This window comes from Hipposideros armiger, unplaced genomic scaffold (genome assembly GCF_001890085.2).
Source record: "Hipposideros armiger isolate ML-2016 unplaced genomic scaffold, ASM189008v1 scaffold_409, whole genome shotgun sequence".
In the NCBI taxonomy this organism is placed as follows: domain Eukaryota; kingdom Metazoa; phylum Chordata; class Mammalia; order Chiroptera; family Hipposideridae; genus Hipposideros; species Hipposideros armiger.
Window position 1 is genome coordinate 62,212 of NW_017731759.1, and position 25,828 is coordinate 88,039.

Below are 25,828 nucleotides of genomic sequence, written 5' to 3' on the forward strand. Positions count from 1 at the left end.
CTGTCCCTCCAGCTCTCACTTCAAGGCCACATAACTCAATCTTTCCCAGCATGTCTCTAGGTCTCTCAAGTTTCAGCATCCCAAGTAGAGTGGTAAATGTTTGCAAGGAAGTGAGTCTGTTTGCAGGCTCTATAATAGGGCATCTGGATTTCCAGCCACCTTCTCTCTCACTGGGATAGGCAGACAGAGTCCTCACTGATTTTCACTGTTAGATGTTGTGGGAACTCCTTTTCCTGGCACAGGACCCCTGGACTGGGGAGCCTGGTGTGAGGTGGGAACCCCTCCATCTTCAGGAAGACCTCTGCCACCGAAGTGTCCCTCCTGGTGTTTAACCATTGTGTATGGGTTTGGGGTCAGCTCTTTTTACATCTCCCCCCTCCTACTTGTCTCAATGTGGGCTCTTCTTTATATCCTTAGTTATAGGGTTTCTGCCAAGCTAGTCTTGAGATGATTCTTGAAGTTGATTGTTCTATAATTTATTTATAATTTTGGTGTAATCCTCAGGTGCAGTATGCATAGCATTTACCTAATCCGCCATCTTGGACCCTCTATTCTCCTCTATTTATTTTTTCTAAGATATTTATTTGGGAATTGGGGGAGGGGAACAGCATTCGGGAATCAGGGAAGGGGGACAGACAAGTTGCTGTCCTTTTGTTCCTCAGTCTAGTTGTGGACGACATCGCTTCACTGGCCCATGTTGGTATTATCATTGCGCTTTTCTTGGGTGAGGCAGTTGCTCTCCGGCCATTGGACAGCCATTCATGGCAGCTCACGGCAGCTCATGAAAGCTCATGCCTGATCCCGGCCAGCCCCACTGCAGCCTATGCCATCGCTGGCGACTCATGGCAGACTTCAGGTCAAGCTGTTGTTCACCATCTTAGCTGTAGAGGGCGCAGCATCACTGACCCTCATGTGGTATCTGAACCAGGGCCCTGCTGCTCAGAGCTAGTGTCCCAAGCTAACTCTTAAATAACACATCACTCGGCCAGCCCTTTTCTCCTCTACTTTTAACTTATGTAATATCCTAAAGGCTTTTTTTTACGGAAATACCTCACTTGCCTGGCAGACATATCACAGTATCTGAATTTAATATAATGGGGCAAAAAGTATCCAAATAGCCTTATTTCCAACATTTGGTAGGACCCAAAGTGGTCATGCTGCTGTGCAGGTACTAAGTTGCTAAGAGCTAAGTCCCAGGCCCACTGTCAGCAATCAAATCACAGCATAACCCATCTCCAGTGTTTCTTCAGTCCATAGGATTGGGGTTTGGTTTGACCCAAACTATGTAGTTTGCTTTGTTGAGCATTCTAGTTTCCTTCTCAGACATGCAACTTTCCTTTTATTTTAAAAAGATTTTTATTAAAACATAGCTAACATACAATAGTATATAAGTTTCAGGTGTACATCATAGTTATTCAACATTTATATTGAATAAAGAAGCGATCACTGTGGTAAGTCCAGCAACCATCTGACACTGTACCATGCTATCCCAATATTATTGACTATATTCCCTCTGCTGTACCAACATGCAACTTGGGGTTTCCTGGCACACTGTCTAGCCTGTACTAATGCTCTCCTTGACTGAGGGGATGAAACCTGTTCATCTTCCATGTATTTAATTAGTGAGAAAGATGTCTCATATGGACATTAGGAACCCTTCTGTAGCAAGGATATATCCCTTCCCCAATGTGTTATTACCTATCACTTGTCACATCTCATAGCTGGACCCTGTTCAATAGATCGGATCCTCTCTGACACAACACTATTCATTTTGTTCTTGATGAGACCAGCCTTTGCAACTAAACTAGTTTCCACATTTTTTTCTACACACAGTTTCCACTTTCTCTAATACCTTTTTGGTATCTATATTGTATATCTTGTTCAAAACTTGCACAAGTCTATAGTCTGCTCCAGGTACATCATTAATTAATATTTAATAGCTTCTAATACACATTATCATATTGGATTAAATAAAAATTGTACATATTTGTAGTGGCAACAGTAATGTATTATTGTTACCACAAGCTCATAAAAGGTACTGAGTGTTGATTTGAAAAAGTTAAGTCAGTTTAATGAATACCAAAAAAGCATATATATTTTTTAAGCTGAGCCATCCTGCCACCTGTTGGCAGCTCAGCGGCTGCTCAGCTCGGGCCGGGACTCAAAAAAAAGCATATTTTTAAATGCAAAGAAAAACAATATCTGAGAAGAGTGTCTTTTTTGACATTTAGGGTTTGACTTATTTTATACAATAATCATTTTTCTTATTTTTATGAATAATTGCTATATATTATATTAAACCTCTAAGTTCTACCCCAAGCATAATAATAATTGAAGATGGGTTAAAATGGAAATACACAAATATTGAATGTTACAGAAAAAGCTTAAAAGAAGTATCACAAAGATCTCTCTCTCTCTCTCTCTCTCTCTCTCTCTCTCTCTCTCTCTCTCTCTCTCTCTCCCTCTCTCCCCCCTTCTGAGATTTGACCCAACGTAAGAAAATCTGAGTGCATGCTTGCATGCTGTGGTTTAATAACCTCTAAATGCCGTTCTATTTTACCCACTAGTGCCATCTAGTGGGAAAAAGTAGGAATTATGCGTTTACACTCAAAAATATTCAGGAGCTAGTGAGTAATCTTTTTATCTTCTTTCCAAGTTATCCATGATGAACACATATTACGTATTAAATAGAGAGAAATAAGCCAAAATGAAGTTGTGTAAAGATTAGCATATCACCTATTTTTTTTGCCAGTTTTGTTTCCATCAACCATCATGTTAAGATGGAATTTCATGTGATTTATATTATTCTCTGCTTTTCATAATGAAATTTTCTCATTGTCTCTATGAGTAGAGTTATGCATTTTAAATTTTAAAATGTAGCAATAATAGCTACAATTTATTGAGTATTTATAATGCATTATCTAATTTAATGCTATTATAATTTCCATTGTATACATTGGGTTTTCGGAAAAGTCATGACGCATTTTTGCAATGAAAAACAGAAAAAATACGTCATGACTTTTCTGACAACCCAATATGAAACTGAGGCTCATAGATCCTAAATGAATTTCTCAAGATCTCTAAGGTACGAGAAGTTTCAGATCAAACATTTGAATCTATATCTCCCTGGCTTCAAAGTAAATATTCTTAACCACTGGCCTATGCTCATTACTCTGGTTATTTTGTGAGGTTAGGAAGACAGAACAGGAAACATTATCAATCTTTATGAGGTGGAGATGTAGACTGAAAAATTATATTCAAAATTGTCATCTGTTTCATGGAAATTTTTTGGCCAAAATTTGAGAGACTTTCAGTTTCATCTCCAGAGTCTGAATTAGTTAATGTGTTCTTTTTGAAGTATAGCCAGTAACACATTTGAAATAGTAAGAGGCAGACATTGGTCATAGGATTTTGAGCAAAAATGTTTAGTTTCCTGCTCAAGAATTAGGAGTGATGGTCAATTACAAGTTTCTCCATAGTCAAGGGTTTGAACACAGCCTAGTCTCTTCTTTTCTCTTTTGAGGTAATACACCTTCATTTGTTATACCCAAGAATATTAAATAGCATCAAATTTGAACTCTTCCTATTTAAATTGAGGAACAGAAATGTGGGCTTTCTCTATTCTTTAACAAATATTTGGCAAGGATGCAAGAATTTTCATATTATAAAATGTAAAGATAAAGAAAACTCAGGTTTCACTCTAGTCCCTTGTTATATCTTCTATAAATAGTCTCATAAACATAAAAAAGCTTAAGTCTTGCTTTATCTTACCAGCAAAACATCAGTTTTCTAGATCCATATTTTCACAGATAAAAGAAGCATTACCATAAGGAAAATGGCCACAAAGTCGTGTTCTTCTCTCAGATTACCTAAACATGCTTGTGCAGCACACATTGATTCAATTTGAGTTTAGTATAATAGTTAATTTATTTTGAAATTTTGAGTAATAATAAAACAAGATATGATATTATTATATTTAGCAAAAGAAGACATGATTTTTAAAAGATTAGGAAACATTTTCTTTCAATTATACCTATTCCTTTTGTAACTCCAAAATATTTCTTCATTCCTACAGAGTAATGCAATGAGAACACAACTGGAAATTTGGTTAAACTATTTAGGGAAAATGTACCTTTGAATAGACTTTAGTCCTACACTGAGAGGTCTATTTCAAGAATAAATATGGTAAAGATTATATTCCCCATTTTTACCATAAACAAAATTTGAAACTGGAATTCTTCATAACTATAGGCATTATTACGGTATGTATTGGTACAAGTTTTTTCTAACACTAAGGTTTTTATTGGATGGCGACTTTATCGATGATAAAGGGATGTCTGACCTCATGTGATAATAATATTAGTAATCTATTGTTTATGCTATTATTTATGAATGACTGCTATTTCCTTGATATAGTGGTTTACATGCATTTTCTTCACAACAATCCCATTGAGTGGGTGGGTATTGCTATTATGTTTATTTTATAGGTGGGGTGACTTAGGCTTTTGGAAGTGAGCTAAGTTCTCCAAAATCATACAACTATCAAATGATAGAATTAATAGTCCCATATAGATCTTTGTGTATCCAAAGGTTGTCCTGTTAACCACTGTACCACATAAAATGCTTAATTTCTCAAGCTATAAAGCCTTGGAGGGAAAATGCTAGCAATATTTACTCAGAGTCTCTTACACTCCCATCCCCACTTTTTGTTATTAGGAGTAAAACTCCTACCCAAGCACTCTTCTAGTACTATGGACACAGGTGATTCTTTTTTTTTTAAAGATTCTTATTGGGAAATTGCAGGGATGGGAACAGCGCTGGGGAATTGGGGGAAGGGGAACAGAGAAGTTGCTGTTGTTTTATTCTTCAGTCTAGTTGTGGAGGACATTGCTTCACTGGTCTAAGTTGGCACCATCATTGTGCTCTTCCCAGGCGAGGCAGATCAGTCGCTGGCTTCTGGACGGCCACTCACTGTGGCTGCTGGCCGCTCACACTGGCTGCTGGCTACACAAGGTAGCCCATGGAAACCCACTGCCACAGGGGCTGCAGCCTACGCCGTCGCCGGCAACTCATGGCAGCCCAGCTGCAGGTTGAGCTGTTGTCCAGCATCTTAGTTGTGGAGGGCAGTGTCACTGGCCCTCATATGTGGGATCCAAACCAGGGCCCTCTGGTGTCCCAAGCCAGTTCTTAACCATCGCGCAACTCGGCCGGCCCGACACAGGGGATTCTTATCCTTGCTCAGTGGCAATTGATATTTGCTGTTGCCCACAATAGGGTTTTCATGAGTAAGAACAGAAATTAATTTAACAAGAACAAAATAATTAAAACATTTACAAATCACTGCCTCTATGCAAGAAATTATAGTAATTAATTCTTATTATTGTGATAAAAGAGATATAAACAAGTGCTCTGATATTTCTGAGAAAGAATCCATTACTTATGTCCACTAAATTTAGGAAGTGTCTCCCCAGAGGAGGTGACATTTGTGTTGGGAATCCATTTTTGACAACAAGAAAAGATAAGGCATATCTGTTAGAGGGACAAAGATGAGTAAATGTATATAGGCATAAAAAAAGATGGTAACTTGGAAGAATGATGAGTAGTTTGATGTGACTGGAATATAAGATTCATTGTTAGGAAAGAGTTTTACAATATGAAAGTAGAGAGGTAGTTTGGGGTCAGATAATGATAAGTTTTGAATGTTCTGCTAAAGCATTCACAACAGCTCATAAACTGTGGGTGCAGCCAACCCTCACAGTGAGTCAACTTGGGAATCGCTACTACTCAGTGATGTGTCAAAAGCAATCAAGGCTCAACTACAACACAAGAACACATACAACATGCTCAAGGGACACTCCTGGAACACACACAAGGAAATCAGGTAGACTGCACCATTCCACTACATGGGACACATACTATATAAGGACACTCAGCAAAGACTGAGAGACATAGAAGTTCTATCAAATACACAAAAGCAAACACAGAGAGGCAACTAGAATAAGGAAACAAAGAAACATGTCCGAAATAAAAGAACAGGAGAAACCTCCAGAAATAGAACTAAATGAAATGGAAGCAACCAGCTTAACAGGGACAGAGTTTAAAACACTGGTTATAAGAATGCTGAAAGAACTTAGTGAGAATTTCAACAAAAAGATACTAAGCATAAAGAAGGATATAGAAACCATAAAAAAGTCAGAAATAAATAATACAATAACTGAAATGAAGAATACAGTAGAAGCAATTAACAGCAGATTAGATGAAACAGGGGACTGAATCAACAATTTAGAAGACAAGGTAGCAGAAAACACTAATTGGAACAACTAAAGGAAGAAATAATAATAATAATAATAATAATAATAATAATAATAGTAATATATAGCTTAAGAGACCTGTGGGACAACAACAAGTATAACAATATTTGCATCAAAGGAGTACCAGAAGGAAAAGAGAGAAAGCAAGGTATGAAGAATCTATTTGAAGAAATAATGACTTAAAAGTTTCTTATCCTGGTGAAGGAACTAGACATACAAGCCCAGGAAGTGCAGAGAGTCCAAAACAAGATGAACCCAAACAGACCCACACCAAGACACATCATAATTAAAATGGCAAAGGTTAAAGACAAAGAGAGGATCCTAAAAGCAGCAAGAGAAACACAATTAGGTACTTACAAGGGAACTCCCATAAGACTATAAGCTGATTTCTCAACAGAAACTTTGTAGGCCACAAAGGAGTGGCAGGCAATATTTAATGTAATAAAAAACAAGGGCCTACAACCAAGACTACTCTACCTAGCAGGGCTGTCACTTAAAATGAAAGAGTGATAAAGAGATAGCCAGACAAGAAAAAGCTAAAAAGAAATAATAATAATTAATACCAAGCCAGTATTACAAGAAATATTAAAAGGACTTCCTTAAGCAGAATAAAGGAGAAAACAAACAAACAAACAAATGAAGATCAAACACAAATAATAAAATGGCAATAATTATGTACCTATTAATAATCACTTTAAATGAAAAGGATTAAATGCTCCAATATAAGACATAGGGTAGCTGAAGAGAAAAGAAAACAAGACCCATGCAATTGCTGTCTACAAGAGACCTATCTCAGATCAAAAGAGACTGAAAGTAAAAGGATGGAACAAGATATTTCATGCAAATGGAAATGAGAAAAAAATATGGGAAAGTAATACTTTTATCGGATAAAATAGAATGTAAAAGGAAAACCATAATAAGAGACAAAAAGTACATTACATAAAAATAAAGGGATCGATCCAACAAGAGGACATAACCCTAGTAAACATTTATGCACCCAACATAGGAATATATATATATATATATATATATTCCTATATATATATATATATATATATATATATATATATATATCATTGCCCAACATAAAGGCAGAGATCAACAGTAACGCAATCACAATTGGAAAGTTTAACACCATGCTGACACCAATGAAGAGATATTTCAGACAGTAAATCAACATGGAAATAGCAACCTTAAATTACACACTAAATGAGATAGATTTAATTGATATTTTTAAAGCATTTCACCCCAAAGCAGCAGAATATATATTCTTTTCAAGTGCACATGGAACATTTTCCAAGATAGACCACATGTTGGGCCACAAAACAAGCATCCATAAATTTAAGAAGATTGAAATCATATCAACCCTCTTCTCTCACCACAGTGGTATGAAACTAGAAATCAATTGTAAGAAAAAAACTGAAAAACACACAAACACATGAAGACTAAAAAACATGCTACTAAATAATGAATGAGTCAACAATAAGATCAAGGAAGAAATCAAAACATAACTTGAGACTAACAAAAATGAAAAAACAACAACCCAAAATCTATGGGACACCAAAAAAGCAGGCTTAAGAGGGAAATTCATAGCAATGCAGGCCTACCTAAAGAAATAAGACAAATCTCAATTTAACAGTCTAACTTTACACATATGGAACCTAGAAAAAGAATGCAAACAAAGCCTGAAATGAGTACTAGTAAAGAAATAATAAAGATCAGAGAGGATATAAACAAAATGGAGCCTAAAAAAACCCCCACAATTAAAAAGATCAATAAAACCATGAGCCAAGTTTTTGAAAAGATAAACAAAATTGACAAACCTTTAACCAGACTCATCAAAGAAAAAATAGAGAGGACTCAAATAAATCAAATCAGAAATGAAAGAGAAGTGACAACAGACACCACAAAAAATACAAACAATGTATGTGGCAACAAATTGTACAATCTGGAAGAAATGGATAAACTCCTAGAAGCATACAATCTTCCAAGACTCAATATTGAAGAAACAGAAAACTTGTACAGACCAACTACTACCAATTAAATCAAACGAGAAATCAACAAGCTCCCAACAAACAAAAGTCCTGGACCAGATGGCTTCACAGTTGAATTTTACCAAACATTCAAAAAAGAATTAGCACCTATTCTTAAACTATTCCCAAATGTCCATCAGGAGGGATGGCTTTCAAGCTCATTAGACAAGGCCACCATTATCCTGATTCTAAAATTACACAAAGACATTACAAAAAAAGAAAACTATAGGGCAATATCCATAATGAACATAGAGGCAAAAATCCTCAAAAAATATTAGCAAACTGTATTCAGCAATACATTTAAAACATCATACAGCACGATCTTGTCCTGATATGCAAGGTTGGTTCAGTATCTGCCAAGCAATTTACATGATACACCATATAAAGAAAATGAAAAATAAAAATTATATGGTTATACCAATAAAAGCAGAAAAAGCATTTGACAAAATCCAGCATCCGTATATAATAAAAATCCTCAACAATGTTGCAATAGAGGAAACATACCTCAACACAATAAAGGCCATATATGACAATCCCACAGCTAATATCATACCCAGTGGGGAAAAGCTAAAATCATTCTCTTTAAGATCAAGGGCAAGACAAGGATGACCACTTTCACTATTTTTCTTCAACATAGTACTGGAAGTTCTAGCCACAGCAGTCAGACAAGAAAAGAAAAGGCATTCAAATGGGAAAGGAAGAATTAAAATTGTCATTATTTGTATATGACATGATACTATATGTAGAGAACCCCAAAGATCCCATCAAAAAACTATTAGAACTGATAAATGAATTTAGTGAAGTAGCAGGTGACAAAATTAATATTCAGGAATCAGTTGCATCTTTAAAATTTTAGTCTTGATTTTAATTCATTTTATAATTTACTTTGGATTTATTAGACACCCTCATAATTCATAAATACAATGGAGACCCAGGAGATGAGGGAGGGGAGAGAAAAGGGGAAGGAAGCCAAATTCATTTTCACGCTATGAAGTCCTTTACTTTTTCCTTCATTCTTCTGAGTTTAATTCAGTATCCAATCCTTATAAGACTGGTTTGGTGGTGATTAACTCCTTCAGCCTTTTCTTGTCTGCGAAGCTCCTTATCTGTCCTTCAATTCTAAGTGACAGCTTTGCTGGGTAGAGTAATCTTGGTTGTAGGCCCTTGCTTTTCATCACTTGGAATATTTCCTGCCAATCTCTTCTGGGCTGCAAAGTTTCTGTTGAGAAATCAGCTGTCATTCTTATGGGGCTCCCTTATAAGTAACTAACTGCTTTTTTCTTACTGCTTTTAAGGTTCTCTGTTTTTAACCTTTGGCAATTTAATTATGATGTGTCTTAGTGTTGACCTCTTTGAGTTCATCTCGTTTGGGACTCTCTGTGATTCTTGAGCTTGTATGTCTATATCCTTCACCAGGTTAGAGATGTTTTCTGTCATTATTTGTTCAAATAGGCTTTCTTTGGGGGGGGGTGCGGGGCATGAGCAACCTTTAAAAATGTAATTGTTATTAGAAATTATATAAAATTTCTGACAGTAATAATCAATCTTTCACTTCCAAATCTGCAAAATAATACAAATTAAAAATTCCATTGCTTTCCCCCTGAAATTACCAAACTATCTGCAGCCAAGCTGATAAACTACTGGCCAACCCCTGAAGTTGGTGAGACCCACTAGGAGACACAATACTCTATGGGTTGTTTCTGGGATGATGTGCTTATCTTCTGTGAATTCAACCATAAAAGTTTGGTTCACACACCACAAACATCCTTGGTCTTTCACCAAGCAATTTGAATTTGCCTCAGAGAGGTCTTGTCCCTGACTTAAATGTGTGTCTCATACAGAGGTACAAGTGACAGGGTCAAGTACAAACTGAAATAGCCATTTTCTCAGCAATATTGTCTTTGGTACCCACGTGAACAAATATAATTAGTATACAAATTGTGACAATTGATATGTCATATTGTCAGTGGAGGGTCACAGAGATGTCCAAGAGAGGACCCAACCTGGAGCAGTGATTACCGGGTTCTTCTCTCCATGTAAGAAAAAATTCAAAAGTGAGACAGAGGCAGGAGCGTAGAAGTGATTTATTAAAAATGAAAGTACACACTTTAGAAGAAAGTGCAGGTGAACTCAGAGAATGAGTCTCCCAAATAAGTTTTCAATTCCTTGCTCTTTCTCTTCTCCTTTCGGCACCCCTATAATGCGAATGTTGGTATGCTTGATATTGTCCCGGAGGTCCCTTAAACTCTCCTCAATTTTTTGGATTCTTTTTTCTTTTTGCTGTTCCGGTTGGATGTTTTCTGCTACCCTGTCTTCTACATTGCTGGCTGGATCCTTTGCTTCATCTAATCTACTGTTGATTCCCTGTAATATACTCTTCATTTCCATTATTGTTTCCTTTACTTCTGCCTGGTTCTTTTTCAGGGTTTTCATCTCTATTTTTATGCTTCCTGTCTCTCTGTTGAAGTTCTCCTTGAGGTCATTGAACATAGTTATAACCAGTGTTTGGAACCCTGTGTCTGATAGATTGCTTATCTTCATTTCAATTCGTTGTTTTTTTGGAGCTTTGTTCTGTTGTTTCATTTGGGACATGTTTCCTTGTCTCCCCATTCTGGCTACCTCCCTGTGTTTGTTTCTATGTATTCGGTAGGGCTGCTATGTCTTCTGGTCTTAGTAGAGTGGCCTTATGTAGTAGGTGCACTGTGGGGTTCAGTGGCAGTCTTTCTGATCACCTGAGTCATGCGCTCCAGGTGTGTCCCTTGTGTGGGTTGTGTGTGCCCGTCTCTTGTAGTTGAGCCTTGGCTGATAATTGCACATCAATGGGAGGGACTGACCCTTGGTCTCACTGGTTGTGAAGACTGGCCTTGACTACAGTGGAAGAGTTGTTGTGCAGGGGCTGACCCTACAGAGCAGGATCTGCCTCAGCAGGACTCTGGTGTCTGCCCAATCTGTCCCTTGGGTGTGTCATCCTTGGAGGCAGCTGGGTGATGCTCCAGCTCTTTTTGAAGCTGACCACTGGGGGCACCAGCCCCAGGACCACCTGCAGGGAGACCCACCTCAGGTTAAGTTTAGTAGCAGCCAGTGATCCACCCGGGACTACCTAGCAGGAGCCACAAAGAAATACGCATATGGTCATTGCCCGTGCTTTACTTGGAAGTGTCTGGAGAGGCTGAACCACAAACTAAGGCCAGCTGCCACTAGTGCCGGTATTAGAGTTGCTCAGCCAGAGGAATAGGACATGCTCAAGCCAGATGCTGCTTCTCTGGGTTCTGTGATCCTTTGAGAGACCGTAAGAAAGTCTACACCATGAACTAAGGCAAACAGTTTGTACAAAAGAGCCACTGGAAGTGGCCTGGGTGTGTCCAAAAGTTAGGCAGGACAGGGCGGGGTCTCAAATCACCAGGGCAAGGTGAATGTGCAGCCACCTGTGTCTGCACACCGGGAAGGGGGAGGGCTCGACAAAGAAGCAACGGCCTCTACCAGCTCCCTCATCCAGGAGAAAGCTGCCCGTTCAGCCACCATCCTGAAGCCAGACAACTCAGTTCCCCACCATATGTCCCTGCCACCTCTTCAGCTGCTGCCCCAGTGCTGGAGTTCAGAGCCAGTGATTCCGCTGGTGAGTAAGTCCATGTGTTGTCTCTTTAAGAAGAGCGCCTGGGACTCCAGTTGCCCTCCATCTCATTCACTCATAACCTCTTCTCATGTCTACAGTCAGAAATTATGGGGACTTCTCCCCTCAGCACTTGAACCCTGAGCTGGGGAGAGGCTGGGACCCCTCACTCCTCCAGGAAGACCTCCACAGCCAAGATATCCCTCTGAAATTTTTATGGCCCATTCCTCATCTCTGCCTTTCCACCCAGTCTTGAGGTAGCTCCTTCTGCATGTCCTTAGTTGTAGGGCTTCTGTTCAGCAAGATTTTAGGTGATTCTCAATGATGGTTTTGTGGTTTAGTTGTAATTTTGATGTGGTTGTGAGAGAAGGCAATTACAGCATTTATCTATTGCACCATCTTGACCAGAAATCTCTGTGCTAGTCTTCACTAAGGTCTAGTATCACTTCCATGGCTTCTTTTCAAACATCAAGTAGTCCTCTGCTGCAGAAAGCATGGCCTTGTTCCATAACCCCTGGAGTCTGTTTATAACTCTCTAATTGAAGCCAGAGAATTCACACAGCATCCCCATCTACTACAGATACTTTTAATGCCATCAAATCTGCTAGGTCATATGGCCTGAGCAACAGGGCAGCTTTTATCTGTATGTTTCCCAGAGCCCTCTGTGATGTTAGGCCTAAAATAAAGGCCCAGGATTATATGGTGCCTTGACTTCTGAAACCAACATGACTCAAATGGCTTAACTGCACAGTTATCCTCTCTGTTCTGCCTCTGTGGATAAGGTCTCACAGTCAGACCACCCTCCTTATCAATGAGGCCAGGCACAGGTCCTGCTTACCCCTGAGTAGTGAGTTTTAGTTCCCTACGAGCTTATGGCATTATTCAAACAAGCTAATTTCATCCACTCACTGAAACCAGAGGGCACCTCACCCTCTTGGTATTATAAAGCCTGCTTTTCACATCCCCTTCTCATTCACTTTATTCCAGATTGCAATGCCCATGTGCTACGTGGTGTTGTCTTCCCCTAGGCTGTGAGTATATGTGACTTATAACCTACTGTTAACCTCTTCTATCCAATGTTGCTTGTTGTGTTTTTGGCCATCACCATAACCCTAGGGTGTTCCTCACCAATGGGGTGAATGGGAGACAATTAAAACTCTCTCTCTTATTGCTAATGGCCTTATTCACAACTATGCCTTTTGAATCTCTTGATATATGGGTAAGGACAGTATTTCTAAGTGTGATATATTTTAGCCTCCAACATTCAAAGAGGACCAATTGCTGTATTGCTTTTATATTGGAAGGGAATCCAGTATTGGGTTTCTGCAAGATTTTGAGTTTTCCAAACCAATTATTATCCAGGGATGGAAAATAACCACAAGGATAAGTCCATGGAACCTTTGGACTCACTGTCCGATGGACTGAGGACAGAACTTCATGCATCCTCCTGGCCTCCTTAAGCTCTCATCATATTCAGAGAACAATGACAACATTTCCAGTCCCCAGATTTCAGCCTCAGCTGTGACACTAGATCCAATAGCAATTTCCTTGAAATCTCTTTTGTGTGATATTAATATTACTATATTTCTTTTCATTTGAAAGCAATTTGCCTTGTATATTTTGTTTTATCTTTTTCTTTGCAACTTTTTTTGAGGTTTATCTCTTGTTAACAACATATAGCTAGATTTAGCAATTCTATTCTGAGTCTATCTTATTTAATAATGAGTTTCTCCATTTATGTTGCCTATCATTACAATTACATTTAGACTTATTCTTATATCTTATTTTGTGTTTTCTGATTTTCCCATTTGTAAGGCTTTACCCCCTTTCACAATCTTTGTTAGGTTGACAATCTTTGTTAAGTGACTGAGTTTTCTTTATTCTATTTTTTATCTCTAATTTTTCCCATTACTTCTTTTTAACTGAACACTGCAAAATGTCCATTTTCTGTTTATGGATTATATCTTGGGCAGGTCCCATTGCGTTTCTGGGCACTTTCAGGAATTACCAAATGGTCTAATTTTAGGTATTAAAACTCAATCTAGTCTATTATATTTTTAATCTCTCTCTCTCTCTCTCTCTCTCTCTCTCTCTCTCTCTCTCTCTCTCTTTCTCATTAGGTCTGACTCATTGGAAGCCTGCAGTGAGAAGTGGTGGTATAGAGGAGGTTATATGTGGATGGCTTCTTTCTTATTTCTTTACCTTCTTCTGTATGCCTTCCTGTCATTTTTTTTTCTGCCTCTGGCTTGTGATGGATGGCTTGGGTTTATAAGGGAGGTGAGAGGAAGAAAACATATCTTATTAGACTGATCCACTGTAATTTGGCACCTAATGCCTTCATTATGTACCATGTGCCAAAATTCAAACTATTTCTCTCATGGATATTCCCCTTTGTGAATTCTTGGGAAAGCCCATTCCCTTTAGGGACATTCCAGTGCTTGTCCATTCTCATGTCTTGGATATGCTCCTTCAGCTGACTACTTATCACTTTCCTCTCCTTTCTTTCTCTAGCAGTGATGCCCTATCCTATTTTCTTTGAAGAGAGTAATTTCTCCTGGCAGGAATATCTCTTGGTATAGCTAATGAACTCTGCAATAATACAGGCAGGGATTTTCTGTTACTGATCTCATTAATAAGGGGGATGATATAAATTAAGAAGTTAGGTGTTGGCCTTACACCATAAACTCTAAAATAATGATTCTGTGTGTGTATGTGTGTGTGTGTGTGTGTGTGTGTGTGTGTATAGGAGCATGCTTTGAAGTTGGGGAGGTACTGCAAACTACACATGCCCCCAGAAATACCTGATATGTCCACCTATACCCCTTTGTTTGAAAATCAGTGCTCTGGTGAGCCAAACATTTTGATAGGATGTGTCATATTCTTGACTGGTTAGGTGCAGAAAGAATGATTTCAGTGTATGTGTGGATACACTCAGGCTTCTCCTATTCTGAGAAGTGGTGAGATCGAATGCTATCACTTTCTCCTTGTGTGTTCTTTCTTTTTTAGATGTCTTCTCTTCCCTTCTCTCCTTTCCCCCTTTCTTCTCTCACATACAGCTGGGATATTAATGCAGCATTAGAACTGTGTGCCAGTCTTGGATCGGTTTGCTCTCTGATTCATTCCTCAATATTGCTTGCTTTGATCTGCTTGCAGAGCAGCTGACCCCTTGAGGCTGTATTTCTCAGGTTCCTGTGTCAGGGAATTCGTAGACGCATCTAGTTGTAGGTACTGGTGGGATTTTGGAGAGTAAGAAGAAGGGAGAAGCCAAGAACAATTAGTTGTTGTTGCTAATCTTTCTAATCTGAGAATTTTATGTTTTCATTGGCATATCTCTATTTCAGCTTGCCATCATTTCCTAATGGGTCTCCTAGTCTTTATTCATACCACTCATTTAGCATGCAGTCACATTTAATTTGTTTCATTCCTGAAATTTGCTACAATCTTTCCTGGTCATTTATGTCTCCATTTTGCTTTGCTAGTAAAACTAATTCCCATTTGTTAGACTATCTCCAAGTTTTTTTCCTTTGGGTTTCAGCTTGGATTTTTTTTGGAAGTTTTGTCTGTCTTATTTCTTCTCTTAGCCTGGGTTAAGTACTGTCATTCTGTGCCCCCATGTGTCATGTACTTCCCCAATCACTAATCACACTATATTAGAATTGGATTTTTAAATTTGTATCTCCCATTAGACTGTACTGCAAGAGCTAGACCAATATTGAAAGTAATCAGCATGATATTCATAGTGCCTAACAGGAAATACAATTCAATAGATAACTGTTGGTTATATACCTATTGTTAAATTAACTTCATTTATTATATTCTAATGATTTTACTTGTTTGTGTTCCTATTTCTCCCACTAAAGCACAAGCTCCTTGATTTCAGAGAATCAGTGTTACTGCTCATGTCTACAGCATTTAGTTCTATACCTGCATAGTGTAATAGGTGCTTATACAGTGCATAGCATACATTGAAATAATTTTGAACTAAACACTAAACCTCATTTTTGAAGAGGAGGAAATATAAGTTCACAGGGATTGAGTAAACTATCCAAGGCCATAGAACTAGCATCTAATGGGGGGAGTAGATTCCAGGTTTCCTGATTCATAGTTTATTTCTCTTCTATATTTACTGTCTCTCTGATTTCAGTGATTTATCCTATACTATGAATTTAGTTCATAATTATCTTCTTAACAGATTTACATTATATAAGCCTTAATAACAATGGATTATAGAATTAAATACTTCGTTCTATATTGTTAAAGGAGTAGCAATAATTACACTCATAGATAATTACTCCAAATAAATGAAAAAATGCATCCACACAAAACTGTTCAAGAATATTCATAGCAGCCTTTTTCATAATAGTCCATACTAGTAATAACCCAAATGTCCATCAACATAAGAATGGATAAACAAATTGTGGTATATTTATACAATGGAACACCACTTGACAATAAAAAGATTGAACTACTGACATATATATATATATATATATATACATATATATATAACATATATATAACAACATATATATATATAAAACAATATATATATATATTTATATATCAACATGGATAATTCCTATAGATACTATGCTGATCAAAAGAAGCAAGACACAAAAGAGTACATACTGTATGATTCAGTTTAAATGAAGTTAAAGAACAGGCAAAAAATAATCTATATTGACAAAAATCAGAATGGTAGTAGTATGATAGGGTGAGGATAGGCTACAAAGAATAATGACACAAAAGTGTCATGATTTATGTTCTTTTAAGTGGTAGTTACAAAGGTGTATATAAATTGTCCCAATTTATCAAATTGAACACTTAAGAACTATAAATTTTATCATCTATAAATTATACATCAATAAAAAAGAGAAAGAATAAAGAGGTATTTTTTACATGGGTGGCCTTCCATAAATCCTAGAATCACATTATATGCCTCTTACATAAAATGCTAGAATTAGATAATTAGGTACACCAATATTGAATATTTCATGCCTAATGTAATTACTCCAGAATTTGGTCTAATGGAAATCTGGAGAATAATTACTGAGAATAGTGGTTAGTGTCAAATCAGCAGTCTCTTGATCTGAAAGTAAAGTGAATAGCTAAATGCTAAGTATAGGATGATGGTAAATGAAATTGCAAATGGAAAGGTTTACAAGAAAATTAAATTTTAAGTTGTCGGGTTTTTAAATCACGTCTCACTCTTTTAAAATTAGACTTATTTTCAAAAAGATTTAGTTTTGACATATTAAAAGAATATGGATTGGTAAGTCTGTGTCTCTAAATCATTCCTTTATGTTGAAAAATGGGCTATTGATTTATCATTAGTTGTTAGGTTAGATGTTTTGGCAGCGAAGAAAAAAATGGGTCATCGATTTATCTAATAGCCTAGGGCTCCCATATTTTAATTACCCATGTTCTCTGTGAATATTCAAACATGTTAACACTCAGGCATCCTGTTTGGTGAAATACGAATTTGCTTCTTTTGACCTTCCTTCCTTCCTCACTCCCGCCTTCCCTCCCTCCTGTCCTCCCTGCCTTCTTCCCTTTCTCTGTCTATCCCTCCTTCCCTTCATTCTCCCTCTGTGTGTGCATTGTTTTTGTCCTCTATCAGAAAGTTAATGATGATTATTAGTAAAAACAATTACCAGGAAACCATTTCTCCACTTTTGCTGTATAATTTTCAGTATTCTGAACACACAGAAAACAAGAAAGAATAATTTTTCTTGGTATCACAAATATTCATATTTGCCATAATGTTCAAAGTGTTTATTACTCATCACCATCCCCCCATAGGTTTTTTGCATTGAATGCCTATTATAAGCATTGTTATAGTTAATAACTTTACCCTGAGAAAATGGTGATCTACTCTGGTTTAATTAACTCAGAAGCTGAAAATACAAAATATTTATAGGGAAAAGAGATAATACTAATAGAAGATCTTTTAATATAGGACAAATACAAAGACGTAGTTTTAAAGTGCAGCAGTAGTCAGAGAAAATTCACCATCTTGGTTAACATGCCATGGGATGCATGTATATATATACTGGGGGGTGCCAAAAAATGTATACAAGTGGACATTTTAGTCAACGTTGCTCAAGCAGTAGTTCACCATAATCAGAATTATCTGGACACTGATGGTAACAACTTTTAGCAACTCTTGTAATTGCAGAAGTCAAACGTGACTTGTATTCATCTTTTGTTATCGGTATATATTGAGTATTACAATTTTAATAGTTTTTTCTTTTCTCTAGGGACAGTGTGATGTGGATGATTATTATTGCAAATTCAGGGAAGAAATCACATGGAGATGAAATAAAGCCTTTTCTTTCTTAGATGATTGGCTATATTCTCTCTTTGAACGTCATAACACAATGCATCTTACCTTAAGTGCATTTTTCACTGATTGCCACAGACAAAATAACTATGTAAGTATTAGATGTTTGTTGCTATTCAACTTAGTAATCTATGTACCAAGATGTGCATTAAAGATTTTGACAAAGGAAAACAGCAGAAAAGAAAACAGGCTTAAATTCATGCCTAATTTTAGGTTAATAAAAATCAAAAAGTCATGATGATAAAAAGAAAGATAAGTAACTACTCTGAAGGCCTGCTTCTCTGGTGAAATCTTACTAAGTTTATTATGATAGCAACCAGTACATGCTGATCATGGTGAAACCTGAGTAATTTGATTAACAAATAAAATAGGCATATTTTGCATGGGTTGAAAGTGGGAGTAGAAGATCTTTGCTCTTTTTTAGAATCTCTACCAAAAGATATATGGAAGATAGGAATTATGGTAAAAATAGTACTAGTAACCTGCTCTTAACTACCAGGCTACTTATTCAAAATAAAGAAAAGGATTTCCCCCTGGAGTGTTCAGGATCAACTAATGTGAGTTTGCCAAACCATTCCCCTCTCTCTGTGAAAACAAGGAGTTCTGTGTCTAGGTTTTCCTCCTAAAGGCATCTTGAAATTGTCATCTTAGTTAGGATTCTTGTATGCAGAGACCTTGATAGTCTCTGGAGATTTAGGAATCCTTCTTGAATAGTTTTCCATATCCACGGGGAATTGGAGTGGTCTTGTAGTAAGAAAGTAGATTGCTAAGTGGCCAGAATTCAGTTCCCAGTGGTTTTCCTCCTTTGAGAGTTAGGACTGGTGGTAAAATCCTTTTCTATGTCAATCGATGAATTTGTCCCAGTTTCTTCTCTTTGCTGACTTTAGGCTCTAATCTCATTCCAGGTCATAACAGCCCATCATTTCTCTTCAGTGACTCCAGCGAGCTTCCGGAGTTCCCACTGACCCTTTAAGTGCTAGTCAGCAGATCTAAGAGTCAGAAACAGCAAATTGCAATTGTGGGCAGCTGCAGGTGGGGAGGAGATTAAGTACTTTAGCAATCACAGCTGACAAAGCTGGTGATGGCCCATCAGCTGGGACTCCTGTTTCCTCTGCTTCTTGGGCACCTCTGCTCCCAACTTCTGGGAACCTCTGGGGATAGCATGCAGCACTACCGTAACCTGAGGGCCAACAGTGGCAGCTGGGGACATGAAGGAACATAGGATAATCGCTCAATGGTGTCTGCTCACACACTCCTCTTTTCCCTGGATTACCAGCATGTACGGGTCTCTTTTGAGATCACACTCTGGTTTATGTTAGCCTCTCTGGAAAAGAAAGGTAAGTAAGGAATTACCCAAGGCTCTCCCAGAGAATTGCCTAAGAGTAGTGACTCTCAGGGCTTTTCCAGATGTTAAAAAAGGCATCCTTATCTTACTAGACCAGAGAAAGGAAAGCTGTAATATTTGCCTCCTGCTATGAAAAGGACATTTTTTTTCATAGTTCAACCCCCTTGCAGTAATTATGTTCAAATGTTGGTGGTCTCCCAGAAGATGGAGGCAGGAATAGGTCCAACACAGGAACTTAGACTGCAAAGGGTCCCCATTGATCAGAGTTGAAAAGACATTGCATGACTTTAAAAGGGAGAACAGAGAAATATTACTAGATTGATTCTGGATGCTAACTGATCTGAGTCATTAGGCAACCTTTTTTTTTTCTTCACAAGCAGCTTATTATAACTGCCAGGTAGTGAGAAATCCATTTTCTGCCTTTTTTTTTCTTCAAGATGCCTTTTTGCCAGCACTCAGGATTTATGGGGGGTGGAGAGGTGGGATGGGGACAAAGAATAAATCCAGCAAAAAAAAGAAGAGCTGTTATATTTTAACTATTTCACCTTTACGAACACCCTGAATCACTAGTGTTATGGCTCTCCTAAGAAGATTTTGTGTTTTAATAATTTATCTGGCTTTTGCCTTAGTGATATTAAAACTATGAGAGCCCTTTAACAATTCAAAGTGTTTATGAATGAGTCACCATTTCTTTGTAGATTCAGTATGAAAAACAATGCTAGGAAAACATGGAAGAAACTGTAGAAATTTGTTATTTCAAAATTAATTTATTCTAAAATAAATCATGTTTAGCATTCCAAAGTTTATTAAGTGATTTCATAGATACCAAACTTTTACCATTCATGAACGTGATATTTAATGATGACACACACACAATCCATAGATTCATAGCATGATAGATTGTCAGAGCTGGAAAAACACTTAGAGATCATTTTCATCTATTCACCTCATTTTATTGATAGGAAATCTGAGGCCCAGGGAGAGAAGATGCATTGTGAAGTTCATAAACCAGAGCTTCAATTGCTGGTCTCATGCCTCCTTGATTAGGAGTACATGCTGTCTTGTGTGATTATAATTAGCACCTGTGGATAGTTAAGGTTCTTTTAAGTTTTTTAGTACTAGATAGTTTGATTGCAATAAATAGTCTAGTTAAATGTTTATATCAGGATCACAGGGCAAAAGGGACTTCTCAGTAAGTCATCCATCCCCATTTATTTAAGTAGGACTTTATTGAGCTATCACTGACTGAAAAATTTTTGCCATAAACTTAGCAAGAGAATGCAAATTTAAAAACAAACCAAAAAAACCCCTTCTATGTTAGCATTCATTCAGCAAAAAATTTTATCACATTTTATGGGTGAGATATTATATTGGGCCCATTGATTACAATGCTGAATAAGACCCGGTCTTTCTCATGAGTAGCTTTCAAATTATTTCAGTGCCTACAGGAAAGAAATGGTTCTATAGAGGATAAAGAGGGAAGCAGCATAGTAAAATGGAAAGGAATGATTACTTTGAGCTATTTAACATTTGTGCAAATTTAGGACCCAGTTCCTGGAACATAGAAAATCAATAAGTGTGTGTTGGCTTGTTGGATTAGTAAAGCAATTCTTTGTGCCTCACTTTTATCATTTCTAAAATGGTAATAACAATATTTACATTGTTCTGTTTGTGTAATGAGAGAATCAAATAGGGGAATATATGTGCAAACACTTTTGAAGTTATTGAGAAATACAGTCTAACTTAGGAGCCAACTGGCTTTCTTTTCTAAAAATGTATTTATTATTCATGTGATAAATAACTGTTGTCCTATTTCTGTGTTCTAGCAGTGTGCTAGAGGAAAAATGTAAGAGCTAGCCTTAAATCTTTGAGAAATTTGTAGTCTAACAGGTATAACAGAAAGGGATTTCAGCAGCATATTGGTGAGGACTGGGGTAGAGAGGAAGGAGATGGATTAGCTCAGATGACCTTAGGACCTTTCTATAGCAGAAAGAGTTGATAATTAAAGTCATTATCTACAGGCTTTGTGTAAGCTAGAGCATGATGCTGTGGCATATAATGTAGGACAAAGTTAAAAGAATACAGGATAAAACACAGAACTGCTGCCATGTGGGCTGCTAGAGGTGGTTGCATTTTCCTCATGGGGTAAAGGACTTACATTATTCTATGAGAAGAAACAAAGTTTATAATTAGGATTATATTTTGATAATACAGTGATATGAATTCATGTATGTCTGAGTCTATCAATCAAACCAAGTGACGGCTTGGGGTAATTATAAGAACATTGAGCTGGAGTCAGGAGACCTGGCTAGGTTGTCATCCCATCTCTGTCACATACATTCTGTGTGACCATGAAAAATCACCTTACATCTTTGGCCTCAATTTTCTTATAAATAATTAATTATGATTCCTTATCAATGAAGAGTTAGTCATGATTACTAAAGTCCTTTTTAGCTCTTATTCAAATGAGACATTTGAATTGTGGTTCTCGGTTTCATACATTTTTAAACTTCTGATGTCTATCACTATGATCATGAGAAGAGCAGAAGAACATTGCCAGTTGATAAATGCTTTGTTTCCATTTTAAAATATGTGCCCACATTCAGAAATGATTCAGTGGGCATATGAATAATTTTGTTGTTAACTGTGAATGCTTTTATTCTTTTAGTAAATATTTTCTGTTATAAAGAAAAATGCCTCCATTCATGACTCTGCATCTTTATTAAGTCATTATTAAAATGGAAAATGTGAAAAGACTGAGAAGCTATTTTCCTGAAATCATGATGCTTATCAAGAAGGATGACATATAGAGATGATTGGTAATCAAGATATTATAATACTATATCTTTTTTCCCCCTTTCCAGTATTTCACCTCAGTAATAAGATGCCCATAGTTGTACCCGAAAGCTGCCTCTTGATATTTGTAGGTCTTATCATGGAAGGAGTAATTTGCAATTTAAATGACAAATCCCCATTAGTCATGGACAGTGATATATTTTTCCTGTACTTACTTCCATCAATAGTCCTCGATGCAGGGTATTTTATGCCCAGTCAGCAATTTTTGAAAACATAGGAACCATTCTGTTGTATGTTGTAGTTGGAACTATGTGGAATGCATTTGGGGTAGGCCTTTCCCTCTATGGCATATGTCAGGTGAAGTACTTCAAACTTCAAGATGTGTCATTGATCTATAATCTTTGGTTTGGAAGTTTGATTACTACAGTAGATCCTGTGGCTGTACTCTCTGTATTTGACAAAATTCATGTGAATGAAAAGCTTCATATTTTGGTGTTTGGAGAATCCCTCCTTAATGATGCTATTGCTGTTGTAAATATTGCAGGCATGAGCTTTCTAGGTATTACTTTAAGTTCCCTTATACTCACCCCTGAAATTTAAATGGTAATTGAATTTTGGTTTAGGCCATAATTGAGTAATTTACTACTAGGAGTAAGTTTATGAATTGAGCAAGTATGATTTACTGGTAAAAATATATCTTAGAAAATGTCAGTGCTTCCTTGATACTTTATTAATTTTCTATCAGTTTATTAAGCAAACACTAGGCTAAAACTTCTGGAGGCCACAGTCTTCCCAGTCATATCAGATAAGAATACTTTAGCCATGAAAGATATCTTGACAGCCCATCAAACAATTTTCAAACAGAATCACATGAAGTTTGACATAGAGCTGTAGAAATATTTGTTGATACAGGGATGCTTTCTAGTAACTCACGTTGGAAGAAAATAAAGAGTTGAAGTTCAAGATTGAGAAAACTTAAATTAGAAGGATACATAGGGCATAATTTGAGACTTTTCTGATTGATACATTCGCTTTTTTTTGTATGCAGGTGCTCTATAAGCTGTTTAAATCTTTCTGTGAAATGCCATCTATCAAACCACTGGATATTTTGGCTGGGTTAGGATTTTTTTTGGTCGTTGTTGTTGGAATAGGAGGTATTTTCACTGGGTTCTTGTTTAGCATGGTTGCTGCTTTTACCACATGCTTTACCAAGGATATCCGGGTCATTTAACCTCTCTTAGTCTTCTTATATAGTTATCTCTCCTACCCGACAGCTGAAATGTTCCATTTCTCAGGGATTGTGGTGTAAGTATCTGGACATGTCTGTAATTTAGAGTTTCTTTTAGGAATTGAGTGTGATTTTCCACTAGGAATCTAGGAAATGTAATTTCCTATATATAATAGGAGGAAGAGAGCCCTCCCTTTATTCTTAAAAATTAAATGTATTGCGGTAACAAATATTAGCAAAGTTCCATAGATTTCAGGTGTACAATTCTGTAACACATCATCTATATATCACATTGTGTGTTCACCACCCAGAGTCAGTTCTCCTTCCATCACCATATATTTGATCCCTTTTACCCTCTTCTACCACCCTCCTCCCCCTTACCCTCTGGTAACCATTAAACTATTGTCTGTGTCTGTCAGTTTTTGTTTCTTTATTTGTTTTGTTCCTTTGATGCTTTCAGTTGTACATCCCACATATCAGTGAAATCATATGGTTCTTGACTTTTTCTAACTGACTTATTTTGCTTAACAAAATAATCTCAAGATCCTTCTATGTTGTCACAAATAGCACTATTTTATCTTTTCTTATGGCAGAATAGTTTTCCATTCTGTATATATACCACAACTTCTTTATTCAATCATCTATCAAAGGACACTTTGATTGTTTCCATGTCTTGGTCACCATAAATAAAGCTGCATTGGACATCGGAGCACAAATATCTTTATGGATAAATTCTTTCAGATTTTCCGGGTAGATACTCAAGGGAAGGATTGCTGGGTCATATGGTAATTCTATTTTTAATTTTTTGAGGAACCTCCATACTGCCTTCCTTAGTGGCTACACCAGTCTGCATTCCCACCAACAGTGTATGAGGGTTCCTTTTTCTCCACAGCCTCTCCAACACTTGTTATTATTTGTCTTGTTGATGATAGCCATTCTAAGTGGTGTGAGGTGAAATCTATTGTGTTTTTTTATTTGCATTTCTCTGATGATTAGTGATGTTGAACATTTTTCCATGTCTATTGACCATCTGTATGTCCTTTTTGGAGGAGGGTCTGTTTATGTCCTCTGCCCATTTTTAATTCAATTATTTTTTTGTTGTTGTTGAGTTGTATGAATTCCTTATATATTTTGGATATTAGCCCTTTATTGGATGCATTGTTTACAAATACCTTCTTCCATTTGGTTGGTTGCCTCTTTATTTTGTTGATGGTTTCTTTTGCTGTGCAGAAGATTTTTAGTTTGATATAGTCCCATTCATTTATTTTAGCTTTTACTTCCCTTGCCTTTGAGGTCAAATTCATAAAATGCTCTTTGAACCCAAGGTCCATAAGTTTTCTCAAGTACCTATGTTTTCTTCTATGCAGTTTATTTTTTCAGGTCTTATGTTTAGGTCTTTGATCCATTTTGAGTTAATCTTGGCACACGTTGACAGATAGCAGTCTAATTTCATTCTTTTGCACATGGCTTTCCAATTCTCTCAACACCATTTTTTTAAGAATATGTCTTTTCTTTATTGTATGTTTTTGGCTCCTTTGTCAAAAATTATCTCTCCATATTTATGTGGGATTATTTCTGGGTTTTCAATCCTATTGCATAGGTATGTTTGTCTGTTTTTCTGCCAATACAATGGTGTTTTGATTATTGTTGCTCTGTTGTACAAGCTGAAGTCAGGGAGTATGGTACAACCAGCGCTATTCTTTTTCCTGGGATTGCTTTGTCTATTTGGGGTATTTTGTGGTTCCATACCAATCTGATGATTTTTGTTCTATTTCTTTAAAAAAACGCCATTGGGATTTTGATGGGGATTGCGTTAAATCTGTATATTGATTTGGTTAATATGGCCATTTTAACTATGTTGATTCTTCCAATCCATGAACATGGGATGTTTTTCATTTTCTTTGTGTCTTCTTTAATTTCTTTTTATTCTTTTTTACTATTATTATTTTATTATTTTTTTGGGGGGCATGGTTTTTTTTATTGTGAAATACACATTTTTTAGAATTAGTTTCACCGGTACAACACTGCAGTAGTTATACATTTTACCCCTCGAAGTGACAACCCCCTCCCCCAATCCGCCACCCCACTTCCCCCCTGAATATCATACATATCTATCACAATTCTCTTGACTCCACTCCCACACTATACTCAACATCCCGTGA

The 25,828-nt window shown here is 36.9% G+C and overlaps 1 pseudogene; it reads left to right on the forward strand.

Moving 5' to 3' along the window:
* Nucleotides 1-19,531: 19,531 nt before the first annotated feature.
* The window catches only part of LOC109394091 (sodium/hydrogen exchanger 2-like), a 47,285-nt pseudogene continuing 40,988 nt past the window's right edge, over nt 19,532-25,828 (forward strand).